Source organism: Thamnophis sirtalis, unplaced genomic scaffold, assembly GCF_051295495.1.
Source record: "Thamnophis sirtalis isolate CommonGarterSnake01/CBP01778 unplaced genomic scaffold, rThaSir2_p1.2 scaffold_3, whole genome shotgun sequence".
Lineage (NCBI taxonomy): Eukaryota > Metazoa > Chordata > Lepidosauria > Squamata > Natricidae > Thamnophis > Thamnophis sirtalis.
The window spans coordinates 148,668,887-148,689,954 of record NW_028261383.1 but is presented as its reverse complement, the minus strand read 5'-3'; the positions used below and the strand labels follow the sequence as shown (position 1 = coordinate 148,689,954).

The window sequence follows — 21,068 nt, the reverse complement described above, 5'->3', positions numbered from 1 at the left end:
TATGGGCTTTAAAATGAGGTGTCGCGGAAGTTGTAAACTGCTGTCGATCTTGCTGTGACCCCCTAGGAAAAGGTTATGCCCCGCCCTGGAAAATCTGGAAAATCGAACGGAACTGTTTGAAGATTTGTTGTGTTCTTATCCACCTCGTTTGAATGCTGTTCGAAGGGCTAATGGTGGTCATACTGACTATTAAATCGTGTCAATAAACTCAGTTTTTGATGGGCTTTCGAATGGTGTATGAATTATTTGTGTTGTTATTATAAGTGTTGCTGTGACCCCCTAGGAAAAGGTTATGCCCCGCCCTGTACATCAAGTATGTAAGGTGATCTCTGACTCTGGAAGATTCAAATTCTATTTCAAAGTAAGTTGTGTCACAACATAACCCATTCAATTTGCAAGCCATTCCTGATATACTCGAAACCTAATCCACTTTCCCTTTATTTTGTCTTCTTGAACAGCAGATTGCAGATTGCTTTCAGGAGCTCACTGCAAGCAGCAATGAAATGTGAGCTGCCAGCAGGATGCATGGCAAACACTTTCAGTCTCGCCAATGAAACAGAAAAGCAGAAGAAAAGCAGACTGAAGTTTAGGTCCCACTCCGTAAGGAGTCACACAAGAAGAAATAAAGTTGGCATCCTAAAAGTTGCAGAGAAGGTGGAATTTTGGAGTGTCTGCCGTGTCTCAGTAACAGATTTGTAGCTAATGGCAGGGGAGTATTTACAAAATATATCAGGTAAAATCTCTGTTGGTAGGATTGCTATTTCTTCTCAAGATAATAAAGTATCTTTGATCTTTGAAATGAGACAGGACAACTTGAAAGTGCGTAAAGGTCATCACGTACCTCTTGGAAAGGTGTAAGATACAGTAATTCATATCCAATACAGGAAAGAAGGACTTTCAGAGAGGGTATAGGTGCACTCTGAATGCTTCTATAAGAACATATTTTTCTTACGTTTGGGTGGTAGCTCTGCATTCCCACAGTAGTATGGTTTTGAGTTAAGAATGCCCAGACATCATGCAACAAATTGTCACATACTCTCGCCTCCTCAATTCAGATACACATTGTCCAGGAACCCTGAGGCTACCAGGTAAGCCAAGAAAAGGGTTGGCTTCTTTAAGGCAATGACTATTTCTAGAGTAAGCATGCCCGCCACCTTTCCAAAGCAATTTTTGCTTTAGATCCGAATAGCTGCACATGTTTTTTTTTCAAAGGAAAGGATAAGAGCCTGCAATGGTTAAATCATGATTTCTTATTACTGAAGAATTATATGAATTGAGTTCACCTTTACCAGACACTTTCAATTACCAACCCTGATTTAGCAGGTGGGCCATCTGTATAATTTTGCCAATTCATCCAAAAGTGATTTGAGAAGGAAATCTGGGAGAAAATTCTTGCTGTTCTTATCTTTTTCTCCAGTTTTTGGCTTTAGGAGCAATCAGATTTATGGATTCTGTTCCTTTAATGTCCAACCCACAGCTCTAGAAACCCAGTACCAAATTGCATACGTATGACTGAACAAGACCTCCAGAAACCTACTTTTGTAAACAAATTGCTGCAGTTCAACATGTTTGTGAAACATTTTTTTCTAGAACAAAGCTGAGCAGATCCCAGGAAGTGTTTGTTTACCATCACTCTCTTGATCCCTCTTTCCTTACTTGCTATTAAGAGTGCTATTTAATATACGCTTTATAAAGGTGAAGTGCCACAGTCACACATTAACTCAAGATTAAAAATACAAATGTCTTCCTTGCAATGCTAATTTATAGGGCTGAGCGTGCTTCAGAATGATTCAGAAAAAAATACTTCAGTCCTTATGTAAGCATAGCTATTAATTAAGCCAGCCTGCCTTTTTGGGGGTTTCCATAGGAATCTGAAAGAAAGCTACCCTTGCTTTAGGGAATCAATTTGGGTCAATTGTATGGGTTAATGATGCAGTACTTTTCTGCAAGGTCACAAGGAAGCCTGGAAAAAAACAAACCCAGGTTGCTTTACAACTTGACGACAGGTATTATCGTTCACACAATGGCTGGAGCGGTTTCTTCCAAATAATTTTTGAATGTTGCACAGCCCTACTGATGTATGCATCCTTCTGATTTTAAGAATCTTTTGCCACAGCAAATGCAAAACTTTACCAGCTAAGACCACTGTAGATGCCAAAATGAGAAATGATCATTTTTAAATATGGATTTCTGTGGGACATATTTCAATTACTGACTTTCAGATTTAGGTTATATTTTTAATACCACATTCTGCATATGCCACCTAGAGTTTTATATCAAATTTTATTGTGGCCAGCAAAGTCAAAAACTACTAGTACCTACCCTGTTTTCCCAAAAATAAGACCTTCCCAGATAATAAGCCCAATCGGGCTTTTGAGCACATGCACCAAAATAACTCCTCTCCTGAAAATAAGCCATCCCCAAAAATATGGCAGCAGCCATGAAGTGATCACGCTCACCGTCTCCTGTACCTCAAAAATAAGAAGACCTCCCCGAAAATAAGACCAAGCGCTTATTTCAGGGGTCAAAAGAAAATAAGACCCTGCCTTATTTTCGGGAAAACATGGTACTGAGATGTTAACCAGGAATACCATCCTCTTTCCCTAGCTAATATAAATCTGCACCAAAACAATTCTCATGTTGATTGTAAGGGGAAAATATGTATCCACAAGGACAACACTTTTAATAAAGGTATAGAAATTTTGTAATATTTTAACAGTGCCACAGTTCTTGTACCTTTTCATCAAACAAGTTACTGAAAGGCAAGAATGAACTAATTTTTGACGAAAATGTGCATTTTCATAGATGTTGTTGAAAGGCTGTTCCCCAGAGCTATTTCCATTCCACTAAGCTTAAAAATAATTTTCTGAGCACCATGGGACTTGTCTTCACTACCAAATGATGGCACCCTCCCTTCAACTGATTGACACGGATCAGATCAGAAAGAAATCAGTAGCTGGTTGGAGCCCTCCTCAACTCAGGCCATCTTTCTTTGTTTTTTTTACAATGTGATTTGAAAGGAAGAACCCTGGTAATTGTCAGGGACAGTGGCAAGCTGTTCCTCTCTTTAATTTTATAAGACCAGTGGGTGGAAATGTAACATTAAGAACAGTTTATAAGGTAGAGAAAGGATAAAAAATCAAAGAGCTGATTGTTTCTGCCAATGGGAAGCTGCTTGCCCCAAAGAGCTAGTGCTGATGCTGGGTTGGTGACTGGGTCCACACCAATTTCATTTGAACCACAGCAGCAGCTAATTTATAAAAAGGTAAAGGTATGTGCTAGTCGTTCTCAACTCTAGGGGGCGGTGCTCATCTCCGTTTCAAAGCCGAAGAGCCAGCTCAGTCCGAAGACGTCTCCGTTGTCATGTGGCCGGTGTGACTAAATGCTGAAGGTGTACAGAACGCTGTTACCTTCCCACCAAAGGTGGTCTCTCTTTTTCTGCTTGCATTTTTTTTACATGCTTTTGAATTGCTAGGTTGGCAGAAGCCGGGAGAAGTAACAGGAGCTCACTCTGTTATGCAGCGCTAGGGATTCGAACCATTCAACTGCCAACCTTTCTGGTGGACAAGCTCAGTGTCTTAGCCACTGAGCCACCACATCCTTTTATAGCTAATTTATAGGTGCAGGCTTTCTTGGCCAACATCAAACGGCTATTCCAATGGTTTGCCAGCAGCTGTGGCTGGCTTCTTCAGAGCTGAAATTGATCTGCTCTCTAGCACGCTTCTTGGCTGCTGACTTTCACCTCTGAAGATGCCAACCACAGCTGTTGGCATAACATCAAGTTACCAGATAATTAAGCCACAGACTATTAGTTTGGAAACTGGTCAACATCGGAAGAATCTGAGCTGTTCTGCTGTTACTGAAAATGAAGACGTAATGTCTTAAGGGCCATAACAGCCAATCAAAGGGCACATGATTGTTACAGGTGGAGCAGCCATAAGGGTAATATGTATGCTCTCCTGTACAGGAGCAGACCTCCCTACCTTTTCATAAAAATAGGGCTGATGAGGCTTTAAAGTCACAATTGTTCTTACAGAATAGTATTTGCAAAGCCAACTAAATGAGTGGCTCTCCATCTCAAACTCTTTATCAAGGCACTCCCAAGGATTGGTTCAGGACATTAAGTGTTTTGTGTAGTTAATGTTTACATGGGAACATTCATCCGTAAAGCAAACATTACCTAACTAGGTTGGTTGTACCTTTCACCACTGAAACTGAAACTTCAGAATGGATAGGTTTTATGATCCCAATGTAATTTCGATAAATCCTGATGCCAAGCATGACCAGACGATTCAAAATTTAGTGTTCTTTTTTGAAATCAAGGAGAGAAGGTTTAAGAAACGGATTGCCGGTGTCCTCAGAACTAAACACAAAAGTGAATAGAATGCTTTACTGAAACACTGTTAGAATAGTCCCCAAATTTTGCCACTTCACTAAATCGAGGCTATTTTAACCAGCTTCTATGGCAAAATTCACTCTTATTTAAAGGGTTAAGAAAACAAGATAATAAAGCATCTCTGCATGAAATTTGGCAAGTTAAGTAACCAATCCTCCCTCCCTCTGAGCCAAGTCCAGTTTTCTCTGTAAAATCATATGCCTGGCAAAAGTTCTTTGCTATTTATTTTAACAAGATCTCCTCTTCAACATCTAAGCCTATAGAACCAAGTATAATGTGTCTGTCCGGCCCCAATAGCGCACTGTAAAAACACCCTTTTCATGCATGCTTGTACTTTTGTCCAAAGAACAAAGATTATAATCTACATGACAAGAATCATTAGTTATTCCACCATTAGTTATTTTTAATGTGTTAATAGATATTACGTCAGATATGTCATGTTATAGACCGGCAAGAATCAAACCATTTATATGAAATCTAGTAATTTATATACCATATTTTTGGAGTATAAGAGGCACTGGAGTATAAGATGCACCAAGGTTTTGAAGAGGCAAATTGAAAAAAAAAGTAGGTAGGTAAATAGAGGAATAGAGAGGGAGAGAGAGAAATACCGTAGGTATTTAAATAAAGGGAGGGAGAGATAAATAGATAGATAGATAAATATAGAGAGATAGAGAAATACAGTAGGTAGGTAGGGAGAGAGAGAGTGTGTGTGTAGGGAGGTAGGTAGATAGGTAGATGGATAGAGAAAGAAAGAGAGAGAGAGAGAAATACAGTATATAGGTAGGAGAGAGAGAGAGAGAGAGAGAGAGAGTAGGTAGGTAGATAGATAGAGGGAGAGCACGAGCGAGCGAGAGAGAGAATACAGTGGGTAGGTAGGAAGAGAGAGTAGGTAGGTAGATGCTTCCAGATATATTTATCCATGTGCTGGAGAAGGAAATCGCTGATAATCTGCAGCACCTAAGACTTTGTTTCTGCTGGCATAGCACTTGATCAGTCTAATTCTCATCAATCAGTTAAAGAGCATTCCAAAAAGGAAAAAAAAAGTTTTTGCACTCTGCAAACCTCCCCCAAACAGCCCGCTTTTTGCAAAAATGGGTCCATTTTTAAAAAAAAGGCATGAATAGTCTTGGGGGGCTTGCAGAATGCTCCTGGGAAAGTGGGGGGCAAAGACAAGCAAAAAACAGCCCCTGTTTTTGTCAAAAAAATTGCATGCATAGCTTTATGGAGGCTTATAGAGTGCTGCTCGGGGCTGGGGGGCAAAAAACAGCCTGTTTTTTGCTCATTTCTGCCCTCCCCAGCCCCCAGGAACTCTCTGAAAGCCTCCATAAGGCTATGCACAGCCATTTTGGTGCTTCAGGAGGCAAAAATTGCTGTATTCAGTGTATGACGCACCCAGATTTTCAGCTTCTTTTTTGAGGAAAAAAGGTGTGTCTTATACTCTGAAAAATAAGATACTTATAATTCCAAAATAGTTATGAAAGCATGAGGCCAGAGATACCAAGAGTCCACAGATGTAACAATAGGCACATCCATTACATAGCATATCATTAAACATAAGACAGCTATGCTGGATCAGATCACAGGATCAAGTTCAGCAATCACTTTCTATCCAGCCAGGGGTTAGCCTATTGCTAAGCTCTCAGTACAGTAAGAGGATAAAAGTTCTACATCTAGGTAATACATTTAATAGTTTTGAATGTATACATTTCATTAATGTATTCATCAAATTTGTACGGTAGCCCACTTCACTAAAAGTGACACTGGGGAGTGCACAACTATCAGATAAAAGTTAAAGTGTACCATGGCCACATTGCAGCCAGGTTAGGAAGGTTATGATATAAGGAGTACATCAAAAGATTTCTCTCAGATTCTGCTAACTGTTGTTTCAAAGATTTTTTTAAAAAAATACTGATTGACCTTTCTCTTTAAATGGAAGACTGCAACTTGTTGCTTTTGGATGATTTGCTAAGTAAATATGCAGACAGAGAATTTTAAAGTGCAATTATTCTTCCTTAGAAACCCTCAGATCAATCAAATCAAACTTGTATTATGGTTAAACATTAGCATAAAGTTGGCAAGATACATTAAAATAAAAAAATAATATGTTAAAAGCCAAAAATATCGAAACAAAAATCTTTTAAAAATCTAAGGTAAAGGTTCCCCTCGCACATATGTGCTAGACGTTCCTGATTCTAGGGGGTGGTGCTCATCTCCATTTCAAAGCTGAAGAGCCAGCGCTGTCCAAAGACGTCTCCATGGTCATGTGACCACATGACTAAACGCCAAAGGCGCACAGAATGCTGTTACCTTCCCACCAAAGGTGGTCCCTATTTTTTCTACTTGCATTTTTACATGCTTTCGAACTGCTAGGTTGGCAAGAGCTGGGACAAGTAACAGGAGCTCACTCCGTTATGCAGTGCTAGAGATTTGAACCGCTGAACAGCGAACCTTTCTGATTGACAAGCTCAGTGTCTTAGCCACTGAGCCACTTTTAAAAATCTAATAAAGACTAAAACCAGGGATAGGAGTAAAAGAGCATGTCAAACTAAATCTATCACAATACAAGTCACACTAAAATAAACTAGATGCTCATTCAAACTGGCTTATCATCTTCTGACATATTTTAAGTAATGCTGGCAGAACCTGGCTATATTGTATGCTGTAGCAGGGTTGGTATCTGAAAGCACAGTGAGGTGTAAAAGTGTTAAGAAGCCTGTTATGGTTATGGAGAACCCTGTTAGCTCCTGAAATAGATAAAGAAACTGTCATGTTACTCTTCTTCAAATTATTCATTCCTGGATAACAGAGGAACTTGTATGGAATATCCCAAGGTTACTCCAAAATGAATAGAGAAGATAATCCAGGATAGAGGTACTATTCGCACACAAATCCATAGAATCCTGTCAACCTACCTACCTTATCAATCATAATCTGCTTAGCCAGCATATGCATCAAATTCTTCCTAGCTAGTACAAGTAGTCCTTGATTTACCAACATTTGTTTAGCAACCATTCAAAACCATAATGGCAATGGAAAAAGTGACAACAATTGGTCCTCATCTTATGACTGTTGCAGCATCCCCATGGCCATGTAATCAAAATTTGGGCAATTGGTATGTATTTACTATGCTTGCAACAGCCCAGAATCATGTGATTGCCATTTGCAATCTTCCTAGTTGCTTTGAGATTGGTTTAACAATTGCAGTTATTCATTGATTTTTTTTGGGGGGGGGAGAGGTCATGCAATTGGGCACAACTCACTTAACAATCACCTTGCTTAGCAACAAAAATTTTGGTCCCAATTGTGGTTGTAAGTCAAGGACTACCTGCATTTAGCCAAATTCTAATGGATTTTTTAAAAGGTTCCATATATGCCACTATGAATCATATTCTATTGCTTTTGATATACCAGTTTTAGCTTTGTGAGAATTTTCTCTGACTGTAATGAACTTCAGAATTCTCTTTATTTTCCTGTTAATTGGGTACAATTGCAAATGCATAAATTCAGTAATAGTTTTAGAAGAATAGCTTTAAAAATCAGTTTGGCACTGTAATAAAGTAGACACATGGATATTAATACGAAATTATAGTAGTGCATTTATAGAATACTAAATCTGTACAATCAGAATGAAAACAAAAAAAATCCCATATGTTTATCTTTTGTTTGTTTTCATTATACAAATGTCACCTTGTGCTGTAGAATGAAGACAATTTAAAGGAGACCTTAAGAAGAAAGAATATGAGCAATGAATTTTATGCGGCCATTAAATAGAAGAACTTTGAAGTGAAGAGTCACAATGATAAAATTCAAGAATTCAATAGCTTTAGGTTCTACTCTTTATCAAGACCACATAAATAAAAACAAAACTTTTTAACAAGAGATAGTTAAGAGTTACATTATTCATCATGTAATTAATCATTACTCATGATTAAATGAACTATGACCTACTGTAATTGGCATATTAATAAAATATTGAGCTTGGATATGCCAATTACAGTAGATCATAGTTCCTTTAATCATTAAATACTGAATAAATCATGGATGAGTTCATATACAATACTACTTACAGTCTATGCTTTATGAACCACAACTATAATAGTATGGTTATCATAAAACATTAAGACAAAATTAATCAGTTTTGAAATAAAACAGAACATGCATTACTATAATAATGGCTTCAGAATAATTTTTAACTGATTACTATTTTTTTCTGAGTCACTTTTTCCCCCCTCAACATCCACTTTTCTTATCTCTTAAGGAACTATTTTCAGCAATGTTTTATTGAAATACATATAAATGACAGAAAATACTGTACAAAGCTAACAAGAAGTTAACCAGCAGCTTACAAACCTATATTCCCCTAATATATTTCCCTCAGAAATTCACTCCTTTTTTTTTTTTTTTTTTTTACCATGAAGAGACTTCCTTAGAAAATCTTTATACAAGTCCAGGCTTTTGTGGGTTAGTTAAACTGAAAATGTACCAAGTCTTCCAATAATTTTAAAGGCCATTCATTCACTAGGATATCCAACCCAAACATAAAATTCTATTCCAGTATATTAACATTCCAAGAGATTTTAATGAACTGAAGTATTTGTCATAAATTATGGTATGACAACCACAAATCTATATCAAAATCATTTGTTAAAAAGAGTAAAATGTCTCTTTTTAGTAAAAAGAGTAAAAGTATGACAGCTTAAAGATCAGTTCAATAGCTATGAAAAATACATCTTTAAGGTACTAGATTAAAAAAAGAAAATTCACCCAAAAATATCTATCTGGTATATCATAATGGTCATTTAAGAGTGACACAGCAAATGGCCTAATTCTATAACTATGGCTTACTAACTGTTTGCTTTAATTCATCTATGATTACTCCAGGGCAGTCATTCCAAAAGGAAAAACAAGGTGGTGAAAACCAACATCAGACCTGCCCTTAGACAAAAACAATTTTCAACTAGTATATACTTGGTATGTTTTTTTTAAACCTACACTTTTAAAAACTATACCACCAAAGCACCACAGTGATACACCTAATAAAGTGAGGGTGCTGCATAATTTAAACCAGTGTTTTTGAATCTAGTGCCCTGTATATTTATTAGGGTTCTTTTTCGCAGGTTTCCACATATGTCTTGGAAATACTAGTTATATATTCCCAACTCTCCCAGAAAGTCCGAGGTTTAGGAAACTGAGCTATTAAGTGATGCAGCACTCTTTACGCCTCCCCTCCTTCCAGAAACTGTTTTTAGTGGCTGTGCAGTACACAATAATACATGAATATCTCCAAAATATCCTATTCCAGATAATAGAACATTTAATTGAACTAAATCAAAAGATAGTAAAAAAAGGCATTTACTATTAAAATTTGGCAAAATAGCTGATACCAAACCATTAATGAATCTGCAGATTCATGTTTGGATACAAGGGAGGTCATTTAACAACCTTAATAAAAGGATTTCTTGTTTTCAGCAGCAATTTTTATGGCATAAATTCGAGACATCTGCAATAGTACAATTACCTGCTTCTCCCATTAATAGGCTTAAATCTTTTTCTAACTAGAGATAATTTGGGTGCTTGGTCCACAAACTTGTTTTCTGGACAGGTTGCTTTCACAACAATTTTAAAATGATTATGATATGGAGCTCAAGATGGCATATTTTGTTAAGCAACGATAAAGTTTGCATGTAGCTCACAATTTTGAATTCAGGCACCATGGCTTATAAAACCAGTCATGGTTTAGAGCTTAGGACATGTTGTGGTACAATTTATAGTTATTAAAAGCATGTTAACAAACTATGGTTTAATGTAATATATTAAGAAAGTAACATACACGCCAAACTTAGCCACAAACATACTATAGCAGTGTAGATCACATATTGTGCTAGTTACAAAGCGTAGTCTGTAAAGTGCAAAAGGTAGCTTTGTAATATATACTAAGAAAGATCCAAAGAAAACACTTTGGCTCTTGCTGAGTATATAGTACAAAGCTACCTTTTGTACTTTACAGACTGTACTTTGTAACTAGCACAATATGTGACCCACACCATTGTAGTATGTTTACAAACAATGGTTAATGTAAACCATAAATTAGCATTGTGCTATCCAGATACAGTGAAGGAAACATCAGTTTCTAATTAACGAACAGCTCATGTAATAGACAATTTGGAATAACAAGTTTCAGATTTCGAATATTAAACTCAGACAACTGACCAAAGGGTGGATGGAGAGGGATTACCCAGAGTTTGTTGAAAAATCCATAGTACCTGATTAAAATATGATTCTTAATTGTTGGGTTTACCCATCATGTAAACAGAGCAAACATATTATGCTTAATGTGATGTGTGAATGCAAACTAGAACAGTATACTGTAACTTTTTCCACAGCCAATAGTTAATTATGTTACAGTGTATGTGTTTGTAATAATAGTATTAATATAAATATTAATTATGATTGAAGAGTTCAGGGTCAGAGGTAGCCCTCTGTATTTTGAGTCACTATCAATTAATTATTATTCTGCAGATTTTTTTCTTTTTTGAACAACAACAAAAAATCCATTCCAGGTATTAGCAACCACTCCCTCATTTGCACTATGTAGCCCAGAGAGTATTCTAGTGCTCAGGGAGAAAGGTGAGTCAAGGACATAACTTGGTCAGAAGAAAATTTTAAAATTTTAAAGGTACACCTTTAACAAGCCATAGATTCGCTTCCACACAGTTCTTTTTATATAAGCCCTTTCTTGGCTCCCTTTGGTTAAGGATTAGTCAATCATGGAATAATCAGGATTTACACCTTCAACCAATTCTACCATTTTGCAAACATCATGGCAATTTTCATTAGATTGCATTTTACAGTTTTAATGTAGTTGGGCTGCTTTAACACATCCAATAAATAAAAATAAACAATATTGGTTTGAAGAAAAATTATTTGCTAACTCGTTTCCCTTACAAGTATTATGCAATACTATATTGATGGAATATAGAAAGTATATTACTATCAGCTAAAGGGAGAAACAATCATCACTTCACTAAGAGCAATGCTTGGAGCAATATCCAACAACCTTGCACCCTAGTAAGCCTACCTAATGGATACTACTGACATTTCTAGGGCAATCTTTCTCAGTAGAATAGCCTTGTACAATATCCTTGCAATTTTGTTGGGGCAACTCCTCCCATGGTTCACAGCCAGCATGCTTGGTAATATAGAACGACAATGCCAATACATCCCAGAAAGCAATAAATTGGAGAAAGTTGACCTTATGTCAGGATTACTTGAGATTCTAGTAAGTTCTGGGGGAAAAATGCTGAAAGACATCCAGATAGGTTGTCTTTTGTAAAATTAAGTTAACCGTTTGTCCCAACAGATTCAAGATCTTAAAGACTCAAAATACTATATAGACATTTGCAGCACATTGAGCACTAAATAGTTTAATATTGAGAAAATGAACTACATCTAGTATTCTCCAGCTGCTAAGCAAAAGGCCAGAGCAAGGTGTATATGATGAATGACAACATGGCAAGCCCATTATGAATGCCTCTCTAACCTAAATATTAGCAGTATAAAAATTCCTAGGAAATTATAGTTAACAGAAAAAAATGTCTATTTCCTTCTAACATAAAAACCAGAAAAGTAGTGTCGTAGGACAGAAACACAACACGCACATACAGATATATATATCTGTCTACAAACTGAGCTTCCTGGCTGTTTAATTTGCTGAACTCCTATTACTTATCTATTTGTTTATTCAAAGCATTTAAGCAGCAAGAGAACATAGGCAGTTCACTGCAGACAAGTAGGTCCGTTCAACAAACTACATTCTTTTAACAGTCTCCTACAAAGCCCTCCCCCCGAATTAAAACACTCAAGGCTTTCTTTAATAGTTGCTCAGCTCTTTCTTCTCCCATCCAAAGGACGGGAGGAATAAAAGGAAGGAGAGCGGTTGACATTTCACTATCAATTAATAGAAGTATTTCAGAGATGGGAAGCAACTACGGGAGAACAGCTACCCATTCTTTGGAACGGACATATACGGGATAGGCGCCTTGATCCTAGAGGGATACGAATTACAATTTTGCAAAATAAAAGATTACAGCATCTCAGAGAAATAAAATGTGCGTCACAAATGCCAGCAAGATAAGCCAAGCGTAATGCCTTTCCATCTACCTCGACTTCTCAACGACAGCGGCCGCTCCCCAAACCTCTTAGCTACGCGCACCTGTTGCTTCTGCTGCTGCTGCGGCAATAGGTACCTCCGGCGCCAAGTAAAGAAGGAGATAACCACGCCCCCCCGACCGAATCTGAGCCGCCTTTTGGCCCCGCCCCGTCATTTTCTAAGCCAAAACGCTTCTAATTCTATAGCGCATGCTCAACCTGTTGCTCTCTCTCGCGCGCTCTCTCTCTCCGCGTATGTGTGCTATTTCATAAAAGAAAGCAACTAAAAGGTACAGTAATCCCCTCTGAATGTGGAACAGCATAATTTAGTGGACACTAATTTATCGTGAGAAATAAATCGTGGGAGAAGTTGTTGCTCAAATGAGCAGCAATAGCTACAATTTCTTTATTTCCTCCTCTTGAGATGCCACAGCACACGGAATTTAACTAGCCAACCACACCTTAGTCTGCCAAACCCAGCCGATGTAGTTAGTTTATGGCTCAGTGGATGAGTGATTGAGTAAACCCATGGACAAGTTAACCATAAACGAGCATGTGATAACAAGCACAGCTAGTAGAAATTCTTGGAAATGATCTCAAATCTGCACTAAAAACGCAAACGATTCAACCCTTTGCATAAGCACAGCAACCTATTGTCCATAAATTGCAAAGAAATACATTTTACAGGACAATTACGTGTATATTGAAAGGGAGACTCTGAATACTGAACTTTGTTATGTGTGACTGTTCCTTTTAGACTTTTGGGAAGTCTAAAAGCGAATTTGCCCTTTAGAACTCAACAGAGTGCAGTGTAAAGGATTATTTTTTGTCCATAAACAATTAAAGTAGTATTAGTATTATTAGTATTTATAGCAACCGTTACCGCTATAATCAGGTCCTTCCACTTTGCTGGTCTTCCTGACACCCTTCCTGGCAATATAGATATTTTAAGAAAGGTTTTTACATCATGTTTCCAAAATATTATACTTCTAACTGAACTTGGTTATTTATGCCTTGAGTGAAGATTGATTTGTCCTAATCCATTTTTAAAATTTTAATCAGCTCTCCAGGGTTTTTCAGAAATTTCCAAGAGCAAAATTTTAAAAATTCTATAGTGTTTCTGTTCTGCTTCTTCAAAGTCCAATTTTTGTTTTATAGAGTCCTCTAGGAAAGCTATCCTCTATATAATTCTGATTTTTGTATAGAAAACTGTGAAAACTGAATACTGTGCTTTTCCCAAGGCTTTCACTACTACTATTCCAAATGTTAGTCTGTGGTCTATTTTTGACTGTGTGGTTTTTTGCTTTTTTTACTATTGATAATGAATCTTAAAGGCGAACAGCTACCCACCAGTGTTTTCACTGTCAGCTCTAAAGCTGGTTTCTGTGCTTGTTGTTATTATCAGAGTAGTGATATCACACCACATAGCATAGGTTATTGATGTTTGTTCCTGCACTTTTAAAATCACACTCATCATCTTCCCATCCAACTCCTTGTTTTGTTGTTTATATATATAATCCTTTGTTTATATATAATAAGGGAGTCTAGAAAGCCTTGTCACATTCCTTTGCCAATTCGGAGCCAGTCTGTTTTGCTGTTTTGTCTGCACTATGATTTCCTGACCTGTGTACAGGTTTTGCATGAGGACAATGAAATGTTCTAGGATTCTTATTTTTCTAGTGCAGTTTTGAATATTATTGATACAATCCTCCTATAATCAGTGAAGCACATGCTAACTTCTTTTTGTCATTTTTTTGCTTTCTTAATTATTCAGTATGCATCAGCAATAATATATATTGTTCAGTGGTCGGTTTCTAATTTTTTTACTACCGGTTCACTCGTGCGCGCGTGCATGATGCTTCTGCACATGCGTAGAAGCATCCAGCTGGGTAGCCGGAGCCTCCTGCCGCCGCTACGACCGGTTTGCCCAATCCGGGCCAATCCGGGAGCAACCCACCTCTGATATTGTTCTCCATCTAAGCCACTTTGAACATCTGGCATCTCTCTTTTTATGTAGTTTTTTAATCTTCCTGGGATAATGTGGTATGTAAAATTAAGAGTATTGTATGACAGTTTATATAGTCTGTCAAATGTTCTTTCTTTGAAATTTGAATGTAGGCAATCATCTTTCAATCTTTTGGCCACTATGTTTTTCTCCAGATTTCCTGGTATAAATTGGCCAGAACATTTACTGATTTTTCTTCTGTTGCTTCTATTTTTCTGTAAATATTCCATCAGTTCCTCTAATCTTTTAACTTATTAATAACCAGACTGTTGTTCTAACGTCTTATTCTAACACTAGAGGTTCTTCTGAGTTTCGTACATTTTCTAAGGCATGTCTGAAGGTTCTTGTGAACATAGAATATTTTCTATTTTGGAATTTGACATTCCTTCTGTAAAGAATTTCAGGATACTCCTTCCATTTTGTTTTTGTTTTCTTTGAATCAGTTACTATCTTATACCAGATATATCAGTACAAGATTTCATTGGACTTCAGCAATCTTTTGGAAGAACATTTCTTGTTTCAATGTTTCATACCTTTAGCAATATAATTGCAATGCTGTTTCTTGTCTCTTCTGATAGCTCTTTAAAATTGTTTGTTAATTCTTGAGATGTTTGTCCTTTTATTTTTATTTTTTTGCTTTGGTCTCTCTTTCTTTTGCCATTTTCACAATTTATTCTGACCTTTAGTTTGCTTTCCTCTGATTCTTGGTCACTCTCTTTTCACACTCAACCTTTCATTCCATACTTCCTCTTGTCCCCTATCAATGAGTTTCAGGATTTCAAAGTGATCTCTGATGTTATCCTTGAAGTGCATGGATATAATGATATATATGGTTTTAATGATATATATGTTAAAAAGCAATGGTGCTAGAATACAGTTTTATTTCGCCCCCTTGATAGTCTGAATATAGTGGGAAAGGTCCCCTTCTGGTTTCATCTTATTCCAGTGTTGGAAGAAATGTCCTGGGTTCAGTTCCAAGTGGGGAAAATGACACTGGAAACATGGAGGCTGCTTGGAAAGATGGTTTCATGGTGGACAGGTTCACATGGCTTGAGCTCCTAAACCGAGAAGGGGGGGGTCACATGCTTCCAGATGTTGGGTGAAGAATTAGAGAGAGAGAAGAAAGGGCTTGCTGGGTTTTTATACTATGTTCAGCCCCATCTCTGTTTCCTGTTCCTGTGTAAGAAATGTATTCAGACTCTCATGGGGCCATGCATGTTGTCAGACTCTCATGGGGCCATACAGGGGCAACTCTCTAGGCTGTGTTTTGAGTCCAAGTTTGATTGAGTTTCCAGATGCCATGATGTGAGTTTCTGTAGAAGGCTAATCCTACCTTTATTATGTAAAGTAGACTAGCTCAGCCTTTAATGGCTCATTGACAAGGGGCGGGGGCAGGAAGCTCCAGGGAGCTATTCTGTCTTTAAAAACATGTTTCTCCCTTTTTACATCCAGGGAAATATAATATTCTGCCTTCTTAATATTTCCCAGATTATTTCAGTTTTCTAGCAGAGAGGTGGGTTTTAACTTCCTACACCAGTTTTATCGTATTGCTTAGGAATAAGGATAGAGAGATGGTTAGCAGATGTGGTTGTCAATTTGTTCTCTCGGGGTGCTATCTCTGCATAATTGTTTAGAAGGGGCAAAAATTGGGTTGGACAAATTGGTGATTGAAGGAGAAGACAGAGAACAGACCTCCTGCTGCCAGTTAGGGTGGCTAATCCTGAGTCTAGGGTAATTCCATAGGAGACATTTCATAGGCAGAGCAAATAAAACCAGATTGGGGATCAGAATCAGACAGCTGGCCACTCCTATGGAAATAATTCAGTTGCAAGTTGCAAGGAGGAATAACAAGTTGTAGATGATGCAGCATTAGATTAATAGAATCAGGATCCATACAGGAGGAAGCCAATGGGAGTAGGGCTGTAGTTTGACTAGTCTGATCTTTAGAGTTGTGTGCGATTATCATCAATAGAATGAACATCTGGGAGATTATAAAGGGATAGTGTTACATTGATACACTTTGATAAACCACCTAAAGCTGAAACTAGAAATTCGGGAACAGACTTCCAGTTTGCGCGTTGGGCTATTTTTTGCCCTCCAGAGGCTTCCAGGAAGCCTAAAGCCTCCGGAGGACGAAAAATGGCCTGACACGGAAACCGGAAGTTTGGGAAGGAGAAAAGCGGCCTTACGGGCGAACCGGAAGTCCATTCCTGAACTTCCAGTTTGCATGTTGGGCTATTTTTTGCCCTCTCTAGGCTCCTAGAAACTCTCTGGAGCCTGGGTGGGGAAGGTGAAAAACGGACCTACCAGGCCCATCGGAAGTAGGAAAACAGGCCATTTCTGGCCTCCGGAGGGTCTCTGGGGGCGGGAGAGGCCATTTTTGCCCTCCTCAGGCTCCTAGAAAGCCTCTGGAGCCTGGGAGGGCGAAAAACTATCTTGCTTTGCATGTAATGAGTCTTATCTCATATATTAGTTTCACCTTTTAAGTTGCATTACTGAAATAACTGAACTTTTGCACGATATTCTAATTTTTCGAGTTTCATCTGTAGATGTTAATGAGAGGGCAGAACTGTTTCCATTTTTTAATCAGTCTTACAGTAGATAGGAAGTGAAGCACTTGTGGAATATGGCTCTACTACTGGGAGGAGAACTGGGCTTAAGATAGACAAGATAATTTAGCTATTTGAAATGAATTCAGATCTCCAAAACCAGATGGATTATAACTCATAGTACTAAATTTCATGGCCCAGCTACAAAAGGAAGGGGTGCTGAATACTTAGCAAGTATTGACTTACTCCAGCTACACTGTAGAATCAAGTGAATCTACAAATGATTAATAAAGACAGAGCAAGATGACAAGGGTTTGTCCATTCACATCATTTGTCAGCTGTGACCAGGGGGGCATTTGCCCAGGTTCGCCTGGTGCACCAGTTGCGTCCCTACCTGAACCGGGAGGCTCTCACAGCAGTCACTCGTGCCCTTGTGACCTCTAGGCTGGAGTACTGCAGTGTGCTCTACATGGGGCTGCCCTTGAAAAGTATTCGGCGACTTCAGCTGGTCCAGAATGCGGCCGCGCGAGCGATCGTAGGTGCACCTCGTTTCACCCATGTAACACCTATCCTCCGCGAGCTGCACTGGCTGCCTGTTGATCTCCGGGTGCGCTTCAAGGTGCTAGTTGTCACCTACAAAGCCCTTCATGGTATTGGATCTGGGTACTTGAGAGACCCCCTACTGCCAATTACCTCCACCAGGCCAATAAGATCCCATAGATTAGGCCTCCTCCGAATTCCATCGGCCGGCCAATGTCGACTGGCAACTACCCAGAGGAGAGCCTTCTTGGTGGCTGCTTCGACCCTCTGGAACGAACTCCCCGTGGAGATTCGTACCCTCACCACCCTCCAGACCTTCCGCGTAGCCCTTAAAACCTGGCTGTCCCAACAGGCCTGGGACTAAAGACTTCAACCCCGCTCGAATGGTATGACTGTTGCGCTTTTTGTTTTTTAACGATGTATTGTCTTCATGTTTATAACTTGTTTGTCCTTCCCTCCCCCTGAATTGTGAGCCGCCCTGAGTCCCCTCAGGGAAAAGGGCGGCATACAAATAAAGTAAATCATAAATCATAAATCATAAATCACCTTCATGAGTAGCTGAGTCTGAGGTGTCTAATTTTCTGAGGAATCTGGTTTTATACTGTGTTTCCCCCAAAATAAGACAGAATCTTATTTTCTTTTGACCCCTGAAATAAGCGCTTCGCCTTATTTTCAGGGAGGTCTTATTATTTTTGAGGTGCAGGAGGTGGCGAGCGTGGTCACCTCATGGCTGCTACTGTGTTGCATTATTTTGGGGGAGGGCTTATTTTAGTGCATGTGCTCAAAAGCCCAATTGGGCTTATTATCTGGGGAGGTCTTATTTTCAGGGAAACAGGGTATGACACTTGAATTTATGTCTTCACTTGTGTTTCTACAGTAGTGTTATAAAGAGCCAAACTGATTTTGTTTAGAAACATTGCCTGGCAGGGGAAAATCTAAGAGATTGATTCATTGATTGATTCATTGATCTGATTTGATTTGTGTGTTACCCATCTCATCTAGAGTTTCCTACAATTACCCTCTTTGTTCCTATTCCTTTTCATCCTTTATTTTTTTTTAAAAAAAAGATTACCTTGAACAATTGGATATGCAGAACATTCACTATCAAAATGTGATTGGTTATTTTATATTGTGTTTTGAAACTTAAGGAATATGGCCAATTATAAAGTCTGGTGATTTGCACAAATTCAGGCAACTGAGTTAATGTAATAAACCACAGCTTAGGTACTTGTAGGTTAGTATGTTATGTGAACATGCACTCTATGATTATTGGGTTGGAAATGTATTTTGTAGCAGATCCTCAATTTATGATCCTAATGGAGCCTGCTCATCTCGATCGACCAACCTGACTTTATGACCTTTTTTTTGCAATGGTCTTTAAATGAACACTACAGTAATAAAGTGACCACCATGGCTGTTAAGTGAATGCCACAGTTGGGCAGTTTTTGCAGAAAGCCAGAAGTAAATGCTGGTTGGCAGCAAATCCTTCATAAAACTCAGTCATGTGAATGTGAGACGTTGCAAATGGACGCAAGTGTGGTCATGTGATCACAGGCAGGAGGACGCAGACATTTGAATTTTGAGCCAGGTTGAAGTACCTTTAGGGAAGTCTGTTACAGCTTTGAATTATCCCTACGTGACTGGTCTTAAGTCAAGGGCTTCCTGCATGTACTGAATTTTCATAGGCTTGGATTGTAGGCAGTTATGACTGCAATCAAAACTATATTTTTTTAAATAAGTCTGAGCTATTAATGTTACTAAATGACCATGGTTTGAAAGGGATCTTAACTTTTGGTATCTTCATATTGTAATTCTTTTCTCCAACCTAGCAGGAAGCAAATATTCAGGGAAAGAAAAAACAAGTCTTTCCTTGGAAAAAAAAAGTTCAGCAATTGGGGTCGCAGGAAAAGACTATCTCCGTGATGGTGAACCTATGGCACGGCATGCAAGAGGTGGCACACAGAACCATCTCTGTGGGCGGGCACGCTGTCACCAGCTACTCTTCTGCTGGAGCACCTGAAAACAGACTGAAAAACGGCCCCAAATCAGGCTGGTTTTTGTGCTGTTTTCTGGGCTATTTTCAGGCCATTTTGGGGGTGAAAAATGGCCTGAAAAGCGGCCTGGAAATGACCTGAAAACAGCCCCAAAATGGCCTGAAACATCCAAAAAACATCCAAAAAACAGGCATGTGTGCGCCGGCCAGCTGGTCTTTGGGTTGCCAGTGCTCCAGCATGCACACATCAGTGGTGGGTTCCAGATCCCGGTGCAACTGGTACAGTGCAACGGGGCCAGGCGTCCACCACATGAACATTTGCAGTGCGCATGTCCGTACTTACTGCCCGTGATGCTCTGTGACGCTTCTGTGCCACTCCAGCTGCTCGGTGGAGCGTCGCACAGGCACCGTATGCTCTGTGCGCATGCGCAAAAGCCCCAAAAACTTCAAATACTGGTAAGGAGCATCATATCGGAATAGTACCTGGTGCTCCTGGCAGGCACCGGTAACGCCCGTACCAGTGCGTACCAGTCATAACCCACCACTGGTGCGCATGCACGCACATTCCTGTTTGGGCACTAAGTGCCAAAAAGGTTCACCATCATTGAACTATCTATTTGAGAGAAATGGCAAAGGGTCAAGTAGAGTCACAAAACAGAAGGCAATATGCCGTTAGTTTCCCTTACTGGCTCAGGCTGAAGGAAGTAAGATATTCATTCCTGAAACATGCTCTTGATCAAACCCTTCTTTACTTGAGGCACGAATAACCTGAGATGTGCCTTCTACAGAAAATGTTATAAGTGAGAGAGAAAAAATCAGGAAATGGATAAAAATTAATAAATAGTGATTCCCTAGGGCTTAGAGCTAAAGTGATAAAATAAGTGAGTACAACTCCTTTCCTTTTGAATTAGGCATAAGGGAATTGAAACTAGTCCCGCCCCTTTCCTGACATCTTAAACACGTTGTAAACAAACCTTGAGGGATGTTATTTGTGCTACCTGCTCAGTTGAGTCGTAAATAGCACTTCAAAGTTGCAACTCAGAATTTCCTTCCATTATGTTTATATTTAGCATAGAACCTGGAGACAAAATATCCATATCTTCACTTGGTTTTCTCATCTCTATACTTTTTTTCCATTTTCATCCTGTCCCTGAATTGTCAGATTTCAATGCAGCAGGTGTAAAAGTTACATAAAATCACTCAATTTATTACACCATAATGCAAGAAAATACATCTGAAAAACTATAGCAAGCTTGGCTGCAATTTTTATTTATATTGGGTCGTGCCCTAAAATATAGATGCATTTGGGCATGGATTTTGTTACTTACATACAAACACACAATATTCTGTTTTGGAGCTTGTGAATACCTAGCTACTGGAATTCTTTTTCAATAGGAAGGAAGTCAATTGTTCTTTTGCTTACAGTTACTAAAC

At 38.8% G+C, this 21,068-nt stretch overlaps 1 protein-coding gene across 4 annotated transcripts in view; it reads right to left on the bottom strand.

The window, feature by feature from the left end:
* Positions 1-12,661, bottom strand: part of LIMA1 (LIM domain and actin binding 1) — a 64,038-nt gene extending 51,377 nt beyond the window's left edge. For all 4 annotated transcript variants that reach the window (XM_087710373.1, XM_087710374.1, XM_087710375.1 and 1 more), the window contains exon 1: positions 12,560-12,661. The gene's annotated coding sequence lies outside the window, so the exon portion shown is untranslated. The remainder of the gene's footprint in view (positions 1-12,559) is intronic.
* Between the last annotated feature and the right edge of the window lie 8,407 nt (positions 12,662-21,068).